Source organism: Mercenaria mercenaria, chromosome 11, assembly GCF_021730395.1.
Source record: "Mercenaria mercenaria strain notata chromosome 11, MADL_Memer_1, whole genome shotgun sequence".
NCBI lineage: Eukaryota > Metazoa > Mollusca > Bivalvia > Venerida > Veneridae > Mercenaria > Mercenaria mercenaria.
In genome coordinates, this window is record NC_069371.1 from 26,108,062 (window position 1) to 26,132,698 (window position 24,637).

Consider the following 24,637-nt stretch of genomic DNA (forward strand, 5'->3'; position numbering starts at 1 on the left):
AAGAGACCACTAAATTAGTTCAAACAGTGAGATCAAGTAATGTCAAAGGCTACCAATTTTGAAATTAGCAACGTTGTATATGTCATTTTTTTTCCTGCAATAAAGTATACTGTTGCATTAGTAAATTTTACATGTTATTCCTATTTTATGATTTAACTGTTTATTATAAATAGATTGTAAGGTTACCATCAACTGTTTAAGATCAAACAATACTTATTTTTGATAAACATTTAAACCAGAATAGGAAGTGCTGCTTTATAATCTTATGAAGTCTGCTTTTGTTATGCAACATAGTGACTACTGCTATCGGTCGGTAGGCAGCCCTTTTTTTTGTTCAAAACTGTCAAAACTATTTTCTTGTGATCCGAAAATAATATTCTTTCTGCGATTACATTGCAAATGCTACGTTGTTTATTACACCACGTGAATGTTAAAGTAATTATAAGTATTCCGAGTATTATTCAGCGGGATGATTCATAATGTGTCAGTTGACACCGCCGCATATTTGAATCTATTTCCTTTTATTTAACATTATTTGAATAATATCTAGCTTGCTAGGAGAGGTTAGGTGGCTGTATACTTGTTCTTGTTCATTCGAAAATTATACTAATAGGGGCACCAGTTGTCTTTCTGTAGAAATATGATTAAAAAAGTATCACTATGAGTTGAATTAAACCAAACAATTACAACTAAAATCAGAGAAGAACAAAGGATATTTTAATAATCGAGGCAAGGATTTGAATCAGTATCGGTATTGCGAGGTTGTATTGCAGCAGAAATAAAATCGATCATTTTTAAAGATTTTCAAGGTTTATCAGTACATATTAATAGTATGCAATTCTTACAATGCGGTTTGTACCAGTTACATGGAATTTATCAGATATATTTCACTGTAGTTTTTCAATATGTCCGTTAATTTTAGACATCTTTATCAGTATTTATGCAAAAATGATTTGTCTTTGGAGAATTTCGCCAATTTTTTTGATCCTATTGATCGGTTTTCTGTTATTTTATCAGATATTGCAGACAAGTCCATTCCAAAAACTTCAACAAATGGTAAATCAAAAAATAAACCATGATATAACGATGATTGTAAGACCGCCATTCGAAAACGTAGAGCGCCCGTTAAAAAATTTAATATTCGACCGACAAAAGACAATCTGCAATCAGTTAAGATTCTCAGAGCAAAAGCTCGCAGAACTATAAAACAAGCAAAGAAAAACTCCTGGCATTCATACGTTTCTAAACTTAATTCTAGGTCATCGGTTAAAAAAGTGTGGGAAATTATTCGTAAAATAAGTGGAAAAGGAAAAACTTCAAATGTTCCTCATCTTAAACAATCTGACCAGACCACTGCATCTACCAAAGAAGACATTGCTAATACTCTTGGTGAAGCTTTTTCAAAAAACTCTTCTTCACATAATTATGACCAAAGATTTCAAAACATTCAATTAACTAAAGAAAGCAAACCTCTGAATTTTGATTCAAATAATGAGAAAGATTATAATAAACCTTTTTCGATCACAGAGTTAATTGACTCTATAGACAAATGTCATGATACTGCAGCTGGTCCAGACCAAATACATTATCAACTTTTAAAACATTTACCACAAGAATCATTAGACCTTCTCTTTAAAATCTACAATATTACATGGAAAACTGGTATTTTTCCAGACTCCTCGAGAGAAGCTATTGTTATTCCCATACAAAAGCCCGGAAAAGATAGCACGAACCCAAGTAATTATAGACCGATAGCTCTTATTAGTTGTTTATGTAAAACTCTGGAACGTATGATTAATTCTAGACTAGTCTGGTACCTCGAATCACAAGGTTTAATTACAAACTTTCAAAGCGGCTTTCGCAAACAACGCAGCACAACCGATCATCTTGTTCGACTGGAAAATTTTAATCGTGATGCATTTATTAAAAAAGAGCATCTAGTGTCTGTCTTTTTCGATTTAGAAAAAGCTTATGACACTACATGGAAATATGGTATTATGAATGATCTTAACGACATAGGTTTAAAAGGTCGTCTGCCAACATTTATATCACAATTTTTATCTGATCGAAGTTTTAAAGTACGTGTTGGTGATGCCCATTCTGACTCTTTTGAGCAAGAACAGGGAGTTCCGCAAGGTTCAATTTTATCTGTCACACTTTTTAGCATCAAAATTAATAATATTGTGCAATGTTTGTTACCGGGGACAGACTGTTCATTATATGTTGACGATTTTTTGATATGTTATCGTTAAAAAAATATGCGTACGATTGAACGCCAATTACAACAGTGTTTGAATAAAGTCCAAACATGGGCAATGGAAAATGGGTTTAAATTTTCCCAATCGAAAACTCAATGTGTCCACTTTTGCCAATTACGGAAACATCATTGTGACCCTGAGCTTTTTCTAAATGGTACAAAAATACCCGTTGTTGATGAAGCAAAATTTCTTGGTGTTATCTTTGACAAAAAGCTTTCGTTTGTACCGCATATAAAATACTTGAAAGTCAAATGTCTGAAGTCATTAAATCTTTTAAAGGTAATTTCAAATACTGATTGGGGAGCCGATCGCACGGTTTTATTAAGACTTTATAGGGCTTTAATTAGATCTAAGCTAGATTACGGCTGTATTGTTTATGGTTCCGCAAGAAAATCTTATTTACAAATGTTAGATACAATACATAATCAAGGTCTTCGTATTGCTCTTGGTGCATTCCGAACATCGCCAGTTGAAAGATTATATGCTGAAGCAAACGAACCATCTCTTTACACACGCCGAGAAAAACTTTCACTGCAATATGCTTTAAGAGTGGCTGCCAACAAATCCAATCCTGCTCATGAAATTATTTTTAAACCAAAGTACTCCGATTCATATGAAGAAAAACCAAAACAAATCAAACCGTTTGGATTTCGCATACAACCTTCTATAAATGAAACTGACTTCAAATTCGATGGTATTAAAGAAAATTCAATTCCAGATATACCACCATGGACCCTTCATACCCCTACAGTTCTTTTCGATTTGAAAACTGCCTTAAGAAAGTCTGAAACAAACCCTGAAATATTCAAGTCCAAATATCATGAAATCAAATCAACTTACAATGACTATTTTGCAATTTACACAGACTGTTCAAAAGATGAATCAAAGGTTGGCTGTGCTGCTGTCAGCCTCCTTCATCAATCAAAATTACGTTTGCCAAATAATGCAACAATATTTTCAGCCGAGGCCAAAGCTATTGATTTAGCTCTAAATTTTATATCAAAAAATAGTGCAGAAAAATTTATTATCTTTTTCGACTCGCTTTCTGTTTTACAGTCAATTCATAACCGAAATATGGAAAATCCATTCATTCAAAATATTCTTCTCAGGCTTCATGAACTATCTTTAAAAAAGTTTATCATATTTTGTTGGATTCCTAGTCATGTTGGTATTCATGGAAACGAGGATGCTGATATTACAGCAAAGAAATCCCTTTTATTATCACAATCTAATTTGAAATTACCACATACCGATTTTAGGCCCAATATAAACAAATACACTTTATCTAAATGGCAGTCGTCATGGAACCGTGCTTCATTCAATTAACTTCATGATATCAAACCTACTCTAGGGGAATGGCACCAAGGGAACAGATCTGTTCGCAGGGAGGAGTTGTTCTTTCTCGCTGTCGAATAGGTTATACCCGTTTGACTCACTCTTACCTTTTGAATAAAGAAGATCAACCCGAATGTGTACCATGTCAAACACCGCTAACTATTAAGCACATTTTAATCGACTGTGTGGACTTTGCTACACAACGCATTACATATTATAACGTTCAATCTTTGAGAGAATTATTTGACAACGTTTCAGTTGGAAATATTTTATAGTTTTTAAAGCAGATAGGAACATATCAAAAGATCTAACACTTCTTATTTTTATTTACGTCTTGCAATATTATTATGTTTGCAGCTGATATTTTAACACACAAGTACATACATTTTTACATTGCTATTTTTAGATATGCTTTACATTTTTACATGGATTCTTTTAGGTATGTTTTACATTATTCATAGTGTTTTTAACATTTTTACATGGATGTTTTTAGGTATGCTTTACATTTTTACATCAATGTTTAGGCTTTACAGTTGGCGTTTGCAATATGACTTCTTCTCGGCGATATATGACCACTTTGTGTCGATTCGCCGTAAAACCCAACTCACTCACTCACTCACTTCTAGGCGCTAAATGAATCATATATATAACAAGAGTCTATACAGCTTGGTTGTGCCTTCTTGCCATTATGACATACTTGGTGTCATAATGAAACTAGGTGTGCCATCACGGGTAGAAGGCACAGTCAGCCGTTTTTCTTTATAGTATATACATTTGCTTCATATTTATCTTGGTATTTTTATTTAACATACTTTTCAAAAACTGTTAAGCATCATTTGTACAATAATTGCTTTTTTCAATTGCCATCATTATTTGACAATCGATCTGAAAATGGTTCAGCTCTCTTTCACCCGCCATAATGACGTTACTACATGACGTCAACGTCAGAGCATGCTGATGTTCCAGTTACACTGGTCCATTACGATTAAGGCATGTGAGGCACACAGCACCAGTACGGATCCGTCCACAGTGGCTGCAATGACCGTTCCTAACGTTTTTTTTGTTACTATTCATAGTAAAGTATTTGATAAACAGTTTTACGTAACGTTCAGATGAAACGTCCCGAGGTTCCACTTTTTAATTACTTTGGTTGAATTTGCTTCCAAATTAGTAAAATTACACAATCGTCATTGTATTCATATTAAATTGCTATGGAATACGGAAATTATTAATTAGAAGTTAGAAATATTTTGATATGATTCCCTTGTGCAGAAATACACACGTAATGAAAACTGGCCACACTTGAGTCCTGTAGATAAAAGACACTTTTATTGTATTCAACTGAACTGATCGCGCAACTTATTGAGACTTTTGGCTTAAATGCAAATAAAGATCATTTCAATCTATGAACATTCTTTAAAAGATCTGACTTTTTTTTTTGGAAATTTGTCTTTGGAGTATCATATTATTGTTGATAATTTACGTAACCACATGTCATACACAGTAAACGTTAGACTGTATGCAAGCCACACTTGATTGACGGCTTATTAGGATTTCAATCTGATTTTGTTTCAGATTCCCAAGCTTAACAGAAATCGAATATTAAGCTACCACTTTGTTCCTTATGTTCTGTCAACGTCAACTAAGAAACGTGGCTCGTACAAGTGACGGTCCCGTTAACTGCTTTAAATATGTATCTCATTTCAAAAAAAAAATATAGTTGGTAAGGATTAAAAAGTTAAATGTAACGCACATTATAAAAATGGAAAAAACATAAGATACCAAAACTTAATAATAACAGTAAAGAAAATACCCCTTGTTAGTCTAATATATACTGATTTGTTTAGCTCGGTTGTGGTGAAAGTTTCAAGCTTATTAGCACCACATCGAGTTGGCTTCCTGATAAAACACAGTACTGGTGTTACAGCAGAAGGCGTATCCACAACCCTCTTGATTGAGCAGCCGACACCTTAACCACTTGGCCATCACTTCCCTTACGCCATATTTACTAGATACGTGAAGTATCATTACCAGAAAACAATTATAACACAGCCAAATATTGAATGACTACATGCACGAAACTGACATTTAAAAAAAATTCTTCTCGGATAAGGCATGAGTGTAATAAAACGTGTCGTTTTCCATGTTATAAAAGCTAAACTACATTTCATTTCAAAAGAGACATAAATTTATTTTAAGCTTCCGTAATCAAATACAGTAGCTGAGACAGAACCCGTGTTGCTAAGAAGAAAAAAGCTTAAATTAAATATCACCTTCGAAGTAATTTCTAGAACATCGTTGGCTAATTACAAGGCTGCTTTAAGATGTTGGTTCCTAAAATAAGAGCAAAACTGTTAAATTAGATATTGTAGTTATTGTTATACGATAATTGCTGGACAGCCAATACTTCATCTTTAGTTTTTTTGGTAAATGTTTTAAACATTAATGTTTGTCTATAACGTCTTGTCAACTGAAATAACGTAAACAGAACTTACAACAATCAATATGCAACATAAACAACTTATGATATATACTGTTAATATTGCGTACAAATCTGATAGATAATCATTATGATAATGATTATGAATCTTCCAGAATGTCAATTTTTTCAAACCATAACTGCAAGCGATGATAAATAATGTTTCTAGTTGACGTCAAACACTTAGAAATAATTCATATTTGTTATGATATCGTGAGATTCAATACGGTTCAGGGTTTTTTAAAATCCATCTCTCATCACCATTTATAGCTAATAATTATAGTTTAATAATAATAACATACTTTTAGCCAGGATAATAAAGTATAATGTTATTATTCTCTCCGGTATGTTTTCACTTGTGATTCAGACTAAGAAGCACAGGTATATTGTGTAAAATAATAGTACGTACATGCATATATATGTTTCATAAAGATATCATTTTTAATACAAACGTTCAAAACATGTAATGATAAATGCAAAAGATTCTCGAAGTGTTGGGTTTTCTCTATCTTTGTCTGTCTTCCGGCTATATCTCTTTCATATGGGTTATATATCCCCCGAGTACATAGAAAATTACAGAATCGTTTGCCTTTACATTAAGGATTTGGATCTGTTTCAATATGACAAAGTTGAAGTACCACATTTTTCAAGCATATGTTCACAGGGAAATGAAGATTCGTCAAATTTTGGTAATCTAATCAGTTTTATCATAACGTTATTTTTAAACATGCCATTTTTGGTATTTTTTGTTTTTTCGTACAACCTAATGCTAAGCCCGAAATATTACACTTACATAAGGACCAGTTGTAATAAAAACTAAATAAATACACAATTAAGTGGAGAAAGCTTTTACATTCGCGTCTTGCTGTTAAAGTCTCTCCTAAATCATTCAAATCAATGTTGTATAAGAAGTTAATGAGACAATTAAATGTACTACAAAACCGAATTAATGTTTGATATCGTGCATGATTTACAGCTAAAGTAATTCCGCTACATTATTTAAATGTTCCATGTATTTGATTTATATCCAATAGAACTGCCAGGGTAGAACCTTATAAATTATTTAGCACGTAGTTCGGTAAGATAAATCGGCACTGGAAGGTTTCAAGACATACAAAAATGAAAAAGTTTTCGTTTGGTTTAACGTCAAACTGTCACAATTGTGTCCCAAAAATTGAGAAAAGCTTTTGCAAAACGGTAGGAGAACATTATGGTGATAATATATTTCTTCATCTTAAGTATCTTTATATCATAATTAAATCTTACGGCTGTCTTTTTCAAGTGTCCAAACCACACCAATAAAAATTATTTATACATTCGCACACACACCTTCGAAAGCAGAAGTTTGGAATTTTTACAACATGTAATTTAAAAAGTAACAAAATAAGCAGAACAGTGGAACGCAAACGTACTTATTTTCACACTATTTCCTACATATATTCTTAAAAATATTATCTTTAACCTGTAAATAGTACTGTAACACATTTTGATTTTGTGATTGTGCCTTTAGAGGTAAAAAGACAATCAATTCATTCAAATAAATACTATTAGATTTCGGCAGCACAAAACAAACGTTGGTATACAAGCTCTCTTGAGCATGTTGAGAGACAACTATTTTGCGACAGAAAAGGTCACTTGTTACGTACAAGGTCAAGTACAAGTCAAATGGTTTATCGCGGCCAGAAATTTGTACAAACCGGACAGAAGTTGCGAAATTGTCATTTGTGCAGGAAAGAAGCGTTTACCATAATGTCCAGTACTGGACAGGTTTAGTGACCATGCACGGACACAGCCAATTTTCTCAGAGGGGGTCCGATCCCCTGCCCCCCACCCCACCCTGGAAATTTTGAAACTTAGCACTTCATTTTTTGCATTCTGGGACAGTTTTATGGACTAACCTGTTAAATTTGGGAAAATGATAAAATCAAGCTTTCTTGAAGGTAAAATTCTTAGTTTCTTTTAGATAAATAATATGAATTATGTCGGGGTCGTATGTAGCAGCAGCCGCATATACTTTACATGCAGTCCTAATGTTGCCTTTTTCGAAAAACATTTTCTTTCCTTCTTGTCTTCTTTCCTTTTTTTAAAGATTTTCCAGAGGAGGTCCGGACCCCCGGTCCACCCTCCCCCCTCTGGATTCGCGCATGTTGACATATCATGCTTTCTGTTTATGCAGGTAAACTTGTGTTTGGTTAAATTTCAACAGAGTACAATTGTCTGAACAGTGTACAAACTCATTACTGTTCTTTTCAAGCAAGGGTGGAAAAAAAGTGGTAGACAATGAAAGCAGTAACATTTTTCTCAAAAGAAAACAAAAAACAATGAAACAAACATTTCCAACATCTTTGGACGGTTCAAAAATCCCATGTTAAACATACGATAAAGCCCGAAAAGCGTGAAAATGTTCCGAATGTAAATCGGGTGAAGTAGGCGCTCTATGTATAGAGTTAGATTATGAGTCTAGATACTGTACCAGAGGGGTCGGTCAATTGTGGGTTATTGATTAAACTGGGCGAGTCTACTTACTTATTACTTGAGGATGAAGAAAAACGTGTTTTTTAAATGTTGCTCTTAAACAAGGGTGGCGGTTGAACTACTAAAAGTACAACAACAGCTAATTCACAACAAATCGTACGCTATGTTTTATAATCAGTCGTATTTACGCTTATGAGACCTGTTTCACCCATAGGTAAAGAATTCACAGGTCCATCATGAAATATTTTCCCCAGCGCGCATATACTTCACCTATTCAATATGATCGCGGCCTCGGCCAGCCGCGATCAATGACTAGATTTGAGAAATAATAATTTAAAGTTGTTTTTATCGTTAGATGAAATATAGGCAGGAGTTAGATGCATAATAATTACAAGTACGTATCACGAGTGATCTGAATTACCTATGTATTATTCACTGATTAAAATATTATAACACATTTATTATTTCGATTTGCACTTTTTTAACTGCATTTTAGCTCGAACTTGGTATATATACTGTTATACTTCACAGCCCAAATGGAAAGCATAATCATAAAACGGTAAACATGCTTTGCGAATGGAATGAAAAAAAGGTATGCACCAATTCTGTTATACCACCCAGTGTTATGATTTTAACTTATGTCACATCGATATGATGCTATAGTTGAAAGAACATAAGGGTATGAAATAGTCTGAGGAAAATTCCACATACATCATAACTGATAGAGACAAATGCTAGATCACTAATTGTATAGTTGAGAATGTTTCACAGGCTATTACATTAATAGAACTTAAGTCAGCTACAGTTCTCTGACTTTTTAACAAAATAAAAAAAGTGGAAAACCGCAGGTCGCCCAACACAACATAAACAAAAAAGTTGCAGGCTCGGTTGATTGAGCCTGTACATGGACGGTAGCGGAAATTCAAGCTTCCGTCCATTAGCCCGGATTGAGCGGAACCCAACATTTACACATGTTATAAGTACCAGAAATCAATTTACAGACATCCACGGATGTAACCTTATAACAAACTACATGATGTTCCGGAAGATTACTATTTAAAGAAAGAATTCATAACCCCCTGTTTCTTAATTAATATGAAACAAACAGTGATATCATTTACGAGAAATAAATGTCACTTTATATTTTTACATAAATTTACCTTTGTGCATTCACAACATGTTTAAAATAATCAAGGCCTTCAAGTGGTTTATCTTCTAATTTACCACGGTTCAGAGTTCAGATGTGTAGGGATTGAACCACGAGCTCGAGGGCGTTAAATACTGAAGCATCTGAACGATGAACCGTGGTAAATTCGATGATAAAACACAAGAAGGCCTTGACTGTTTTCATTCCGACATGCTCATTGACATATTTTAATAAATATTATGCTGGACCTCATTTACCCGAGTCGTAATGTATTAGACGTCATGCGGCAATTTGACGAGATAATTGACGTAAAAATGCTCTCTTACAGGTCCGCGCGTCAACCGTTGTTTATCGCAGAATAGAGCTTGATTTCCTTTTTTGTTTAACTGGAAATTAAATCGATCCATGTTAGAATTAAGAAATAATTTATAGCAAAAGATTGTTTTAACACTTATTTATGCACGATGGGCGGTTATACGTCGGGCGTAATAATTTCACGGGGCGGTGCCCGAGTGAAATTATTTGTATGACGTATAACCGCCCGAGTGGAGTGTTAAAATACGGGTTTTGGTATAAATTATTTCGATTCTAAAATGCCCTTAATCCAAAAATGTAGATCAAATATAGAAGCGCTCTTTCTTGGTCGCAACAAAAGCATTGACGTCACCGCACGTTAACGTGACGTCATTCCAGCGCAAGAGTGTTTTAACAGAAACAAGCATAATTTTTATTAGAATTTCTATTTTATGATGGTTCTTCTACTACATGTACTTAATGATCTTAGAATTATGTTCTGGTACTAGTTTTGAATAGTTATTCTCATTTAAACAGGGCTATATATTTAGCAAAATGGTATTTGTTAGTAAATCCGGTAGATTGGTCTTCAAATGATCAACAAAGATGGTATCACAGTTAATAAATCAGACGAAGGACGTCAGTTGGACTAGAGTTATTTGTAAAAACATCCGATTTATGCTGCGATATCATTCATTCCTTTCCACTCAAGGTGCAAGCAACTTTGGCAAATGAATAAAATTATGAGTTGTTCTCGCAGTTATAAAAAAGTTTGGTGTAAATATACAGTGATTTTAAGCGACAAAAATATTTTAATTTATTTTTTAATAAACAAACTATTAAGATTGAATGCCTGTCTACTTAAATTTGATATTTGTATCTCGCCACGAGCATAAAAGTTATTTTCTGTGTTAATTCAATTAACAGGCAGTGTGAAAAAAACCCACATTTTTAAGTCTAATTGCATCAGATTTGCATACATTTCTGATTTTAGAACAAGGCACTTTACAGGTACCTTTTGTTAACATTTTGTACTTTACCATAACGATAGAAGTCTATAAATGTCTGTTTTTCAGCCCGATATAATAACAAGATTGATTGAGCCTTAACAAAAAAATAAAACAATTGAGAGACGCCGCAACTCTGTCTTGCAAATGTAATTACCTTTGGAAAAACAAATCTTCAAGGACAACGATATTACATTTAAAATGTAAAATCAGATATGCTGCAAAGTAAATGTCATTAGAAAGGCAAGTTTGAACAATACGTACTAAGAAGTTGATGTTTTGAACAAACGGTAAAAGCTGAATCACTGAGCAGACCGACTGATGATTCGTTGATCTATCACAGAAATGAGGAACACACGTTTTATGCATGCTTTATTGTTCAGTCTATAAGCTAATATCAAAACAACATTTTTAGATGAGATAAAAGACTTTCATACCTTAACATCTTATCCATTTATTGTTACAGTATCTTTATTATTGGCCACTATGACATATACTAAAACAATGTTGTACACTGAAATATAATTGATATTTCATTTTTAAAACATGGTAGTGTGAACAATGTATCTTAACGAGGTTTATCCCGATAAATGCTATGTCTTAACGAGGTACATTACATAAGATGAGCCTAATGACCAGAGTCTTTGCATTTACCCAGACGGCAACAAATAGGGTTTTTATTTCGCTATGCACAGGGTGCCATATATTTTTTGCAAACACAGTATCCTCAGAATTCGGCTCTAAGTAAGAATCAATTAAAGAAACAATATATTGATGCATGAAAGTGTAGGTTCGGGCGATAGATTTCTGAATAGGACTTGCAACAGTACCTGTTTCCTTATGAGTAATCAATGTATATCTTTATATTTGTACTGTTTCCTTATGAGTAATCAATGTATATTTTTATATTTCTGAGTATTCAGAATACTGACCAGGAGGGATGAGTTTGATGATTTCTTCAGATTTTGTCCTCTTTCAGGATTCACAGTGTAATTTATTATCATTCCTGTTTTAGTTGAATTACTGAGTCCCGCTTTAAAGTTTTATCTACTACAACATCATGTATGTTTCCGACTTTGCAACTATCTTTTTTTTTAAAAAGCCTTCAGGCTTTAAAAATGTATGGTTGTTGTGTTTAACGTCACACCAAAGAAAACTAAGGTCATATGGTAATGGTGATTGTCTAGAATTTAATGGTGGAGGAAGACCCAAACCAGCTGCCCCTCCTAGCATTATTCAAGGAATTGGCGGGTAGAATCACAGACCTTCTGTAAGCAAGATTGGCGACTTCCTTACATGAAAGAGTCTTGCACCTCAAATGAGGATTCAAACAAAATGCACAGGGAATAACTTCCTAACATCTTGAGTTACTTCTTTTTAATAAGATTAAAATGCTTCTGGACTTCAGCATGTTTCGAGATAACAACATCAAAAATTTGCTTTCAAGGCGCTTAGACATATTTTTTCATCTATCAAAGAATATACGTGTTTTTGCAAACAATGACTACAGATTTATAGGACAAAAGGCTGACTGAAGCGAATTGCAGGAAAGTTAACACGCATCATATCTAACCATTACTTTACGATTCAGTCTGGCAAAATAAGGACATCTTGTAAACATCATGACGTTGCTCAAACATACCCGGGTACATTGGTTTGAAGACCGTGGATACATGTGGATGAAGTACAAGTAAGATATGGTAACTAATATCTGCCAGTTTGTTTTGGCATGGTGACAAATTAGCGCGCCGATACGACATGTATACTGTATTTGTCATAACAGTGCGCTAGTCTGTCGTTTTACATTGATTCTCCACTAAACATGCAAATTAGTGAAAATCAAGTCCCATCTGTGTATTTGCTAATACAGCTGTAACAATGTATGTTTAAACTTTTATGTATGTCGAACTATCGTACAGTAAGTAAAATCATATCAAATTATAATGTGTCTGGCAAATTTGAGCAAACTACAACTTCATAATGAGCTTCATATGGACGATTTTGCCTTGTCCCCCGCTCAGATGCATACATTTGTGCTGAAATAACTTCACTTTACCCTTATGTATGACGAGCAATAAGCTAAACTTTCCTACCTATTTGTTTCAAAAATTGAATGGAAAGACATTTTACCTGGATAAAAAGGCTTTTGCATAAAGTGTGGCTGCTAAACTTTTGTCCCTTAAAAATCCGATAGATACGTTACCAAACTTCGGAGAAGCCAGAGAACCACATGCATGCACTTTATATGCTTTAATATTATGTTTTAAAATCCATAAGTTATTATATTTCTCCATGGAATAATCAATCTGTTTACCATGCAATTGCAAAAGCAGTGATATTGTCCAATAGGCGACATTATATGAATAATTATTTAAATCGAAATAGATACGTTACTACTCGTTTCAACCAAGTATCATTTACCATTACAAGCCCATTAGAAATATTCATACACATTAAACATTCACACATTTTTTACGTGACTGAATGTATTCTTTATTAATGTGAAAATAAAAATGGATCTTTAGATTGAATTTTCTTTTTTGCACAATAGATACGTTACAGATAGATACGTTACCGATTTTTATTGATCGAGCCTTTGGTTGCCTTTTTCACGTGCTTTAATGATGTTGTGTGATTAGTTTTCTGCAACAGTATGAGAGAGATGCTACATATTGTTTTGAAACTATTTTCATGATATTACTTAAAACTATACTATTAAACTGATATGACCCTGGATAACATGGTTAGTGTAATTTTTCTAAATCTTCGTATACAGTAATGAAAGAAAAGTATTGTATTTACCCGATAATATTATGTTATAAATATATGTTTATGATTCGAACTTGATTTCCATGAGTTGTAGTTAAATTAAAGAACTGTGCCAATGTCACTATTGGTAACGTATCTATCATTTATTGTAACGTATCTGTTCCATATTAAGTTGTGTGTTTTACTAAAGGATACGACAAGATATTTTTATACCTTTGTCTAGATTATAAAACTATAACAGTAGATCAATTTCTCATATCAGTTCTATCTTTGAATCAGGAGCAGGGCCATGTTAGAGGCAATAATTGGAAAATACATAACCATTTTTTGCGTCATAATGTTGTTACATGTATATACAAATAAAAGAATAAAACAAATCTAATTTCTAAAATTTTCATAAACATGGCAAACTCAAGAGTCAAAATGCATTGGCCTTGCCATAAAAGATGAAACAGTTAAACGTCAAAAATCTACACCAACTAATGGTTTACAGGAGAGGCCATGAATTGTGAAATTTGCGTCATTTCTTTAACTGATGTGGCCATCAAGCATGTTGTGAAGTATAAGTAGCAAAACCTTGCTGACGACTTGTGGGTTACATTAAATAACGTCATTTGTAATATAGCACCTCCGCATTTATTGGCAGATCACAAAGGACCATGCACTTGAATTAATTTGAGCTAAGTGAAGGTTTATGCTCTTCAATAGTGCCATAGTGCCAACTAGCGGAAAAGAAATGGCTGTGATAACCGTAATAATATTATATTTCTCTCCATTTTGCAATCCACCAGTTCTTGGAATATAAAACTTTAATGCCAGTCATATAATAAAAGGAATGTATTTCTCCCCTGCGTAAACTTAAGGGAACGGGTCTGACAGTAATGCTTAAGACTTCGAAGTTTTACTAGCCTGAGATGGCCGTAATACCAACTACCACATTTGTCTTACCTTCCATTAACACTTCATCTAATTAAACCCGAACAATTAAAAAATGTGGGACTTGGTGCCCAATAGTGTTATCTGCCCCTAATAAGGTAACTGTGGTTAAGCTTATGCATTTTAGTGAAAACAACATTAAACAGTTTACATATTGTGTTTGATATATTCTCTTCTCATATATATACTAGCGGAAAAAAGAAACTGTGCATGGGTATAAAATGCTATAACTTAGGAGGTTTATAAGAAATCGCAAAAAAAAAAATTCAACAGGGTTTTATCTGACCTTTATTTAACACCAGCTCAGTTGATATGGTTATTGCATCATCAAATGACCGAGAGGGATACACAGCTTACCTGTGTAAAGTTTCAAGCTTTTTATAAAATTGAGCGATATATGAACAATTTACACATGCACAGTTTCTTTTTTCCGCTAGTATATTATGTACTTATTGCGGCTTAATAGATTGAATTTGGAAATGAATCTTTGGAGTGCACTGATTTAGTTTGTAATGTACGTCTTATTTGAACACATAGCTCTGTGTAGAGACGAGTTAGAAGGTCTAAGGAAGTCGAGTTCAGGCCGTCTTCTCTTGAAACCGCAAGTCCATTTGAGTGTAAAAGAATCTTACTATGATCGGATGCCAACTGGATGCATTCAATACGGGAATATACCTATCCAACGGCTGCAACAAGCTAGTTCTGAACAACCTAACCTTTTCCTTTTGACTTAGCACTGGACCACCTCTAGGTTCTGTAACAGCAAGAGATAATCTGTTATAATACAGTCTATCCCTACGAGCTGAAACAGGCATATCGTGTAATTGTATGCCTCTATTTAATGCAACACACTGTTTTTTACTAATTTGTAAACACTGATTAAACTTGTGAGCGACTAATTTTTCAATTTTTCTCTTTTCTCTTGTTTTAGCTGAAACCAACACAGTACCAATGAACAAGAAAAAGCATGTCATATTACTCAGTATAACAGAGACAAAATAACCCAAGTTATAAGCGAGAGTTGCTTTTTTTAAACTAAAACGAATTTGCAAGGTGATATAATTTTTTAATTGTTCAGGAGCAAAAAAAAGACAGACAGAGTGTTCATTTAATGCAAAATAATCGCAAAGATGTATTATAGTTCATTTAATGCAAAATAATCGCAAAAATGTATTATACAAAACTGTGCCTATGTAATAAAGTAATTGTCTTACATTTATTCTGAGGAAATTGTTCAGTTTTAATTTGACGGTAAAGCAGTTCAATGAAAACCTCGTGTCGGAAATGTCCTTTTCTTACCTCTGAAAAAGAGGAATATGTTGAGAAGACGACATCTCGCTTGTGGAATCAACAGTAATTATAATAAAAGTTATCATGCCAGTCACATTTGATTCATGGCTTAATAAGATTTCCTGATCTTATTGCAAATCCGATATTGAGCTTCCATTGTTGTACTATTTTTTTTTTTTTGGGGGGGGGGGGGGGGGGGGGGGCAATGACCCCAAAGTTAACAAACCGTCTTTCAACTTTCCTATCGAGCTTATGACCAACCTGACAACACAGAAAACAAGTTCCAAAGTATTACCAACATAACTTTCATATTGCATTTTGCAATATTTTTTTGATCCAGACATGATTAAATAGATCTACACATTTTTTTTAAACAACAGTGTGTGAAGAAACTAAACTCATTATAAATAAAAATTTAAATAATAGCTCTTCTTATGCGTTAAGAATAATAAAGACGCTTGATTTGATCACGTGATCGATTCTAAAACGACCTTGTTTTGATCAGGTGACCTATTCTGAAATCCTATAACTATTTCAATACGCTCAAAAAAATGTTTCATGATTCTGCGTGAAAATAGCAACGACTATGGCATTGCAACGCCACTGATAAGCCGATAGATTATTGATTTTTTTCATCGCCGTGCTTTATCAGTTTGCGGCGGTCAGTACCGTTTATCAGTAGGCGAATTTATAAATAGCGCAACATCCTACAGATCCCGATTCGCAATCTGTTAAATATCCTTTCTGTGCATGTGTTTTTTTCTAAATATTATTTCAAAAAAATACAGGCGCTGAAATGAATACTTTTCGCATGTCTAAGAAAATATTTTCAAGAGATATGTTATTTAAAAAAAATAATACTATATAAAATATAATAATAAAAAATAAAATAAAAAACAGTTTTTTTCTTGAAATAGAATAGGTAAAAAAATCAATACTTATTCGTCAGTTTGAAGTTGTGACTTATTTTGTTCGGGGGAAGATGGAGGGGTAATTAATTTGACAGTTTCATTTTTTGAAATTATTACTAATCTAATAATCGTCAGTAGATTTTTCTCTCATTGTTCGAATTCGTAATATCAACTATGAACAGGTTACTTCTGTTTTACACCAACTATTAAGAACATTATAAAGTTTCACAAACGAAAAAAAACAGGGTAACAAACTACTTTAACAAACAACTAATCGTTTTTAACCTTTTAGTATAGAATAAGTAAAAATTTCATTCGAGGGCTTGGCGCAAACTATTGTATCTTGTTCTTTATTTATATACACTTACAATAGTTTTGCACCAAGCCCTCGATATGCAAATGAGCTAATAGTATATATAACAAACTACTATCAAGATACATGTACATTACTAATCAAACTGTGAAATTAAAGGCATATTTATGTACTTGGTCGGACCGTCCTTTATTCGTGTTTTTATATTATGTATAATTTATAGATTTTGATCTGGGAAATCAACTGTAAATCTTTAATCAAAATGTCTTGTCCACAGAAGTTGCATAAAAATAAATTTGAATTTCAAATAGTTACTACATGTAAAATTTTAATACACAATTGCACGTGCATATTCCATATCGGCGGACCCTTTGCCAAAATATGTTTAAAATTCGGCGGTTTCTTGCGTCGGCACCGGCGATTCTTTGCTATGCTATAAACAGGTTTGGGCAGTTATAAAAAGTCAGATAAGCACACCAAATTAATTAATCTATAATGTTTCCAAAAGTCATTAGCCCTAGAGCCTCTCTGTGCGTAATGCAGAGAGCCTGCCTGTGCAAAAAAGAAAAAAAAAAACTGGTATGCCGAGAGACTGCCGGCCCCACGACAAAACCGAAAGTAAGGGGTTTTTCCCATTCTCGCATACCAGAGGCCCTACCGTGGTTCCCCGGTTTGAACGTTCGCCCCGGATTTTGACGACATCTGATGGGTGAGAATGGTGGTTTTAAAAAAAGGTCCATTTACTTTTTCGGCCTATTTATCTTTATTATTTGAAGAATTTTGATAAATGAATACAAATAGTGTGCTTGATATGTATGATATCAAAGCAAAACTGGTTAAAGACTGTCGAAAAAGTCGGGCTTGTGTTCCATTCGTACACCTCAACAATTTCATCGAGCTGCGAGCAAAATCGCTGATAATAAAAGTAAAGTCACTATAAAACAAGAAAAGAAAATCTTATGTTCCGTGCTCTACTTATTTTGAGCAGCATTCCTATGATCATGGATGGCAGCTCGATATTTCGCCCCCCCCCATCCCTACCTGGCCTGTTTATAGTAAAAAATAGCCGGTGCCGACGCAAAGAAACCGCCGATAAGCAGATTTCGCAGAGTGCGCGATAGAATATGTACTGTGAATTGGAGAGACCCTTCCTGATATACGCTGATCAAACTGGTATTTATCTGCAGGAAAATTATCTTTTTTAAACGTAAAAAAGTGCGCTAATACTGTTATAACTGCGCGTACACATACGTTTTCATCATTTTTCAGCCCCGAGTAATTTTTGCTATAGGAGGTAACCACCATTCCGCGATGATAACTTGCCACAGGTACCCGTTATATTTGGCCTCATTTTGTTGGTAATCATCCTGCAGATGTACATTTATGTTACCAGTTCAATGTATTTCACCCTATCTGAGGGTGCAAATATTTTTCTGATGGTGATATTCGAAGGCAGAACCACCTGGGAAATCTTGTTCTTTTTCCACGGGCGTTTCGTATCCTAATTTACTGGAACCTAACTGTATACCCAGTTCGGTAGTTCATTGATATGACGAATCACCGTTTTCATAGTGTTTAATGTATTTCTTATATTATGAAAATTTATAGTTTGAAATACAAGTGATTTAAATACCTAAAACTGAAACAGACAATGTTTTTTTGGTCAACAAACTACCAAAAACAATATGGATAATAATATTATCATATATCATGTGTATTTTAAGAAAACAGTTACTAAATTTTTTAGCAATAGCTGGAAGGGGGAAAAATCTAAAAAAAACCCATTTTTACAGGTGTTTGTGTGTTAACTAAGACAACTCCTTATTATAATGATGCTTATTAGTAACAAAAAACATTCCTGACTTTTTAATTGATAAGTATTGTACACATCAGAAAACATAGTCTAGATTTTTTCAATGTCAGTTCAAGGAAATCCTGTTCCTTTAAACTTTCACATATTTGAATATTTTGACTTTCTTTCCAAACTTTCATAAAGTGTTACAAAGTTTGCCTGTTTCTGTTAGACCGATATACAAAATACATGTATATGTGAAAAGTTCCTTTAAAGAGATAACTATTGGCACTCTGTATTGTCTCAACTCATCTTAGAAATATAGTTTGTATTACAAAAACTAATATAAGTATAAAATCATATCTCTATCATTATACAAGTATAGTATTTTTCATTTTTGATTGTGCACAATTTTATCATGTAAAATGACATCATCTATGCTCATAATAACTAAGGTATAAAATGACTCTAGGGAAATAAATTAAAACGAAACATATGTTCATGTCAAAGGAACTGGTCTCCAATTCGTATGGCAACAAAAAAAATAAAGCTTTGACACTTATTGACTGATATACTATATGTTATGGAAACAAGAATAAATTGTTTTTACTTTTTTTAAAAATGGAAATCGAAAAGCGTTTGTAACGGTTTACTCGAGGTAAACTGCCTTAATTATAATATCTAATATTCAACGCGGTAAATACGTAATCCTCCGTCACGGTGGCGGTATTGGTAAAGACGGCGAAAAGATCTTATTGCCGCGGCGGCCTGGGTGCAACTGCGACGTGTGTATCTGTTTTTCTTAATCTGGCATTTTCAAGACAGTTAATTATAATTATTCTAATGTTCATAATAAGACCCATATTTCATATTAAAGAAAGATCATGTTTAGCCATAATCTGGACGTCAGTGCCTTTAAGTTCCCGAAATTAAACACTGTAGCTTGAAGTTCCAGTCATAGAAAACCCCTATTACAAACACGACAAAGACTTAAATTAAATGTCACCGCCTTCGTAATTTTCTAGAAAATCGCTGGCTAATTACAAGCTTGCCTTGAGATGGTGCTCATAGAAATAAAACAAACCATTTCTCCTTCTGCTAAACTAAATACTTAAATCATCATGATTAGATCACTGGGAGACAGCAACTATTTCAACGTTAGCTTTTTTGCTAATGTTTCAAACCTCAATGTTTGTTTATAACCACTTGTTGACTTAGTGAAATATCAGGAATCAACGTTTTCCGAACACACAATTATCAATATATGTAATAATAAAAGACCTTTGATATAGATCTTTGATAGTGAATACCAATCTGATAGGCTGAATTTTCCAGATTGAAAATACATGTACTATTGTATTCAAATTATAACTTTAAATGACGATATACGATATCGTACAATATTTCTAGTAAGGATTTTCACAATATAAAGTAATTCATATTTGTTACGATAGCGTAACATTCATATGGCTCAGAGTTTCGTAAAGGCCATTGTTAAAAAAGTAACAAACTTTAAAACTTACTTGTGATTAAGACTAAAAAGCATGCAAATTTACTTTTAGATATATCCTATTCAATGTATGTAAACTTGTGTAAAATACAAAATGTGCACAAGAATTTTAGTATTGCATTATGTTTTATAAGAATATTGTTAAAACTTTGTCAGTACAAACTTTCAACACATGTTATCACAGTAATGACATATGCAAACGATTCTGGAATGGTAGCGTCTTCTGTATCTTACAGTATCTTCCCATTACTTGGTCTTCTGGGGGAGACATTCATATCGGTTTCGTGCAGCTTACACAAACACGAACAGGAAATTTTGTTATCGCACTTAACGACAGGGATTGATACATCCACTTACAGATGCATTATTTCGGAGATTTATTTATTTATTTATTTGGGTTTTACGGCACACCAACACAGTATAGGTTATATGGCGCCAAACAGGACTACAAATTTTGGTTTCACATCTCATTTACATCGAAATAAAAACACGAGGTATGGAATCAAAATTTGCATACCTGCTGGAATCACAGAGTTACAGCAAAACCAAGTGTTAAGACCCTATTAGTCGCCTCTTACGATCATGCAAGGGTAAGGCAGTGGTTCCAATTCTTTTCAAACGGAGAGAAAGCTTTTACATTTGTATAATTATTGTTAAGGTCTCTCCTAAATCATACACGTAAATGTTGTACTAGATGTTAATGAGACAATTAAATCTACAATAAAGTAACATCACAACCAAATTAATGTTTGATAGCATGCAACGTTTACAGCCAAATAATTCCCCTACATCATTTGAATGTTTCATGAATTTTATTTATATCAAATAAAACTTTTAGAGTAGAATGGTATAATATTTAGCACGTACCTCTGGTAAGATAAATGTATTGACATAAACGAATAGTTAAAATGGAGTGCGTGCGTGTTAAGGTTTAACGTCTTTTTAGAACAGTTATTCAACAATATAAACGACGGCGTCTTCTTGAAGCAGTAAGCATATTGCCCAACTTTATAGTGCTGCCTCACTGGAATATCAGGCTGTAGACACACGACATGATACCCCACCCTTTCACATTATACTGACACCGGGCTGACCAGTCCTAGCACTATGTTCCGAATGCTGAGCGCCAAGAGAGGAATAGTTTGAGACTTAAAGGTCACTTGTTACCTAAATGTGAAGTATAAATTTAATTTGGTGTGACTAGTTTTAAGAAATAGTAAATATGCCCCTACTTTGATCGGTGAATAAATAAGGGCAGGAGTTCGGACGCGTAATAATAAAATCACGACTGCGTAGTTCTAACCGCGCAAAACTGTTGAACTACATTTTAGCCTTTTACAATGGACACCCAATTGGAAAGCATAGCCTAACGGAATTTTAGGAGTATTTATAAACTGTTAATCGGACAACTCGCTGATTTTTTGCGAACAAAATGTAAAAGGTATGCAGATATTTTCATTAGACCCAGGGTTATGATCTTTGCTTGTGTGTGATAATAATATAACTGCTGCCAAAATTAAGTGTTATACAATAACGCACGAGAGACCATTCAAAAAATGCTTTTCTAATTTACACTTGTTCTAAAACACTTAATACCCTTCACTGCGTTAAGTCTCTACTTAATTAGAAGAATCGAGTCAGTAAGCCCAAAGGAAGCAACCTAAAAATGTCATTCAGCCGTCTGTTGTCCAAAATAAATTGTTTTTAGTGACATATATAGTAGAAGTACGAGGATCTTTCGGAAGGTGAAGTGAACATAATGAGATATGTTGAAGTCAGAACTAAATTACACTGTCGAAATCTAGTATATGTTTCCATTGGAGTGTTTGAGAGGAGTTTTCAAAACTTAAAATATGTTTCTTAGTTGCGTTCTATGCTTCCAAAGGATCATTTTACAGTTATTATTTATTTTCATTTAATAAATATGTCTTTTGTAAGGGTGTAGACTGATACTGAATTTGTCGTTCAGTATTCATTTTCCTATGTTTGCGTCAGAAATTGTAAACACAAGATGTTTTTGCTTTTAAATGTATGTAACATTTGCTGCTGTAAATTTCAGGGTAACTTAGTTAGCATAAAAGCAAAATGTTCACGAAAATCTTTCAAACAATATAACACTTTGGACAGCATTCTGGGTGAAATAGGATTAAATTACCTCTTTGTAATTCGGGGAGGAAGTCTGTAATAAAGAGTAAGGAAGACCCATCACTGAAATAAATCAATATGTTGCCTGTTTCAATGAATACATTCACATAATACTAGTTTTCAAAGTAACTTAATTTTAAACGTTTTAGCGATTAGAGTCAGTAACTGAGGAAATATAATCTATAGGTAAACTAGAACGACGATGTTAATAATGTAATGCGATACTGTCAATTTTCAACAAACAATCCTCGGTAGGATCGCATTGATGGAATATTACAGAGACAAACTGCTGACCGCCATGCACCAAGACAATCATTGATGCATTTATGCGTGTTGTAAAACAATAAAATGTCCTAAATTATTAACAAAATCTATACTTGCCCTCAATAAGAAATAAACGAAGCAAATGTTAACATGTTTATTTTGCCGGCGCAGTAAATGTAGATTTGAATTGGGCTTAGTACATCAGAAACGGCTTTTCACCTAATTCCTGTCTATATGCTTTATAACAATTTGATGAAAGATTCTGTATATTTCAATCTTACTGCGTGGATATTTATAACCGAGCGTGGCATCTGCCAATTATTACCTCTATATATCGACTCATTAGAAGAATGACCACTAACGTATATTGACTAAAGTGTCAGCATAGCCTTTTTCATCCAATTATTGTGAGAAACGAGTAATTTACAGCCTAAAAGAAGAACTTGTTTTATACAAAATAATTGAAATATATAAGATGTATGTGATAGAATAATCAACGAAGTTGTCATGAAATGCCCATCTCTCTCAAGTCTGTCAAACACGTGCAATTACATTTCTGAGGCATGACTGGTTGTAACAAAAAGTTAATTTTACATAATTTCATTTCGGCAAAACTGAATCAACGACAGTTTTATGACTACCTAGAGTTAATTGATTCACATAATGTTAAATTAAATCTGATTTATGTAATGAAAGCATCTTCTTTTCTTGTATTGATCATTCTTATACCTAATGAACTTTCTAACAAAGAAGTTCAACACGTCACTAGAATTGAATCAATATCCATGAACAATTTGTATACGGCCTAGCGCGAGGCGCGTTTTTCCCTTAGATAAGGCTACCATTATATATATCCTTTAAAAGACATTATTATTATACCAGAATTATACATATATAGATGTGAAGAGCATAAAGTGTTTACCCTGTCCACTGGCACTAAACAAGAAAGCAAATTCGTTGTTGCAACGTCTCATCGAAAATTAAAACAGTGTAACTGTTTCTCACTTAGTGTATTACTAAATATAAACGACGGAGATTTAATTTGGGGAAGATGAAAGCGTACTCATTGAACACAAGATATGTGTAGAGACTAACCATTTTCAATCATTCACTAGGCAAGAGATGATACATGTAGAGAAAATTCATACCGACATTCTGTCACATTTACGTGTTCATGGCAAAATAGTTGCCAAATGTTGCAAAAGCAAGAAATCATTTTAAGATGTGTACGACCTTAGACATCACGCATTGTCAATTTATGAAGGTTTGAAAATTTTATGCAGATTTTATAGCAAGCACTTCAACAACAGATTTACCCTGCGAAGATATGTTTAAACAGAGCATTCGAAACTACACATGTGAAATATGTGGACAACAGTTTTATGAAAAACTTTTAAGGCATAAAGACAAATGCCTAGATTCAAGACCTTATGCGTCTAATATTCACGATATCGTTTTGTATAAATAAATACAAAATAATTTATTTTTGCTTATTTACGACTCTTTTGGTTATTTTTTAAAACTGAAATCCACAAAATTTCGTATTTAATGTGATTTACAATGTATGTCTTCTAAACATGTTGTGTCATAAATATTTATCATCTATATCCTTATTGTTTCAATAATAAATATTATTTAGATTAAAAATAACTAATTTTATTTTTGCAAGAAATATTGTCTATTTCGCTACAGGCCGATGGCTACGCTTAATT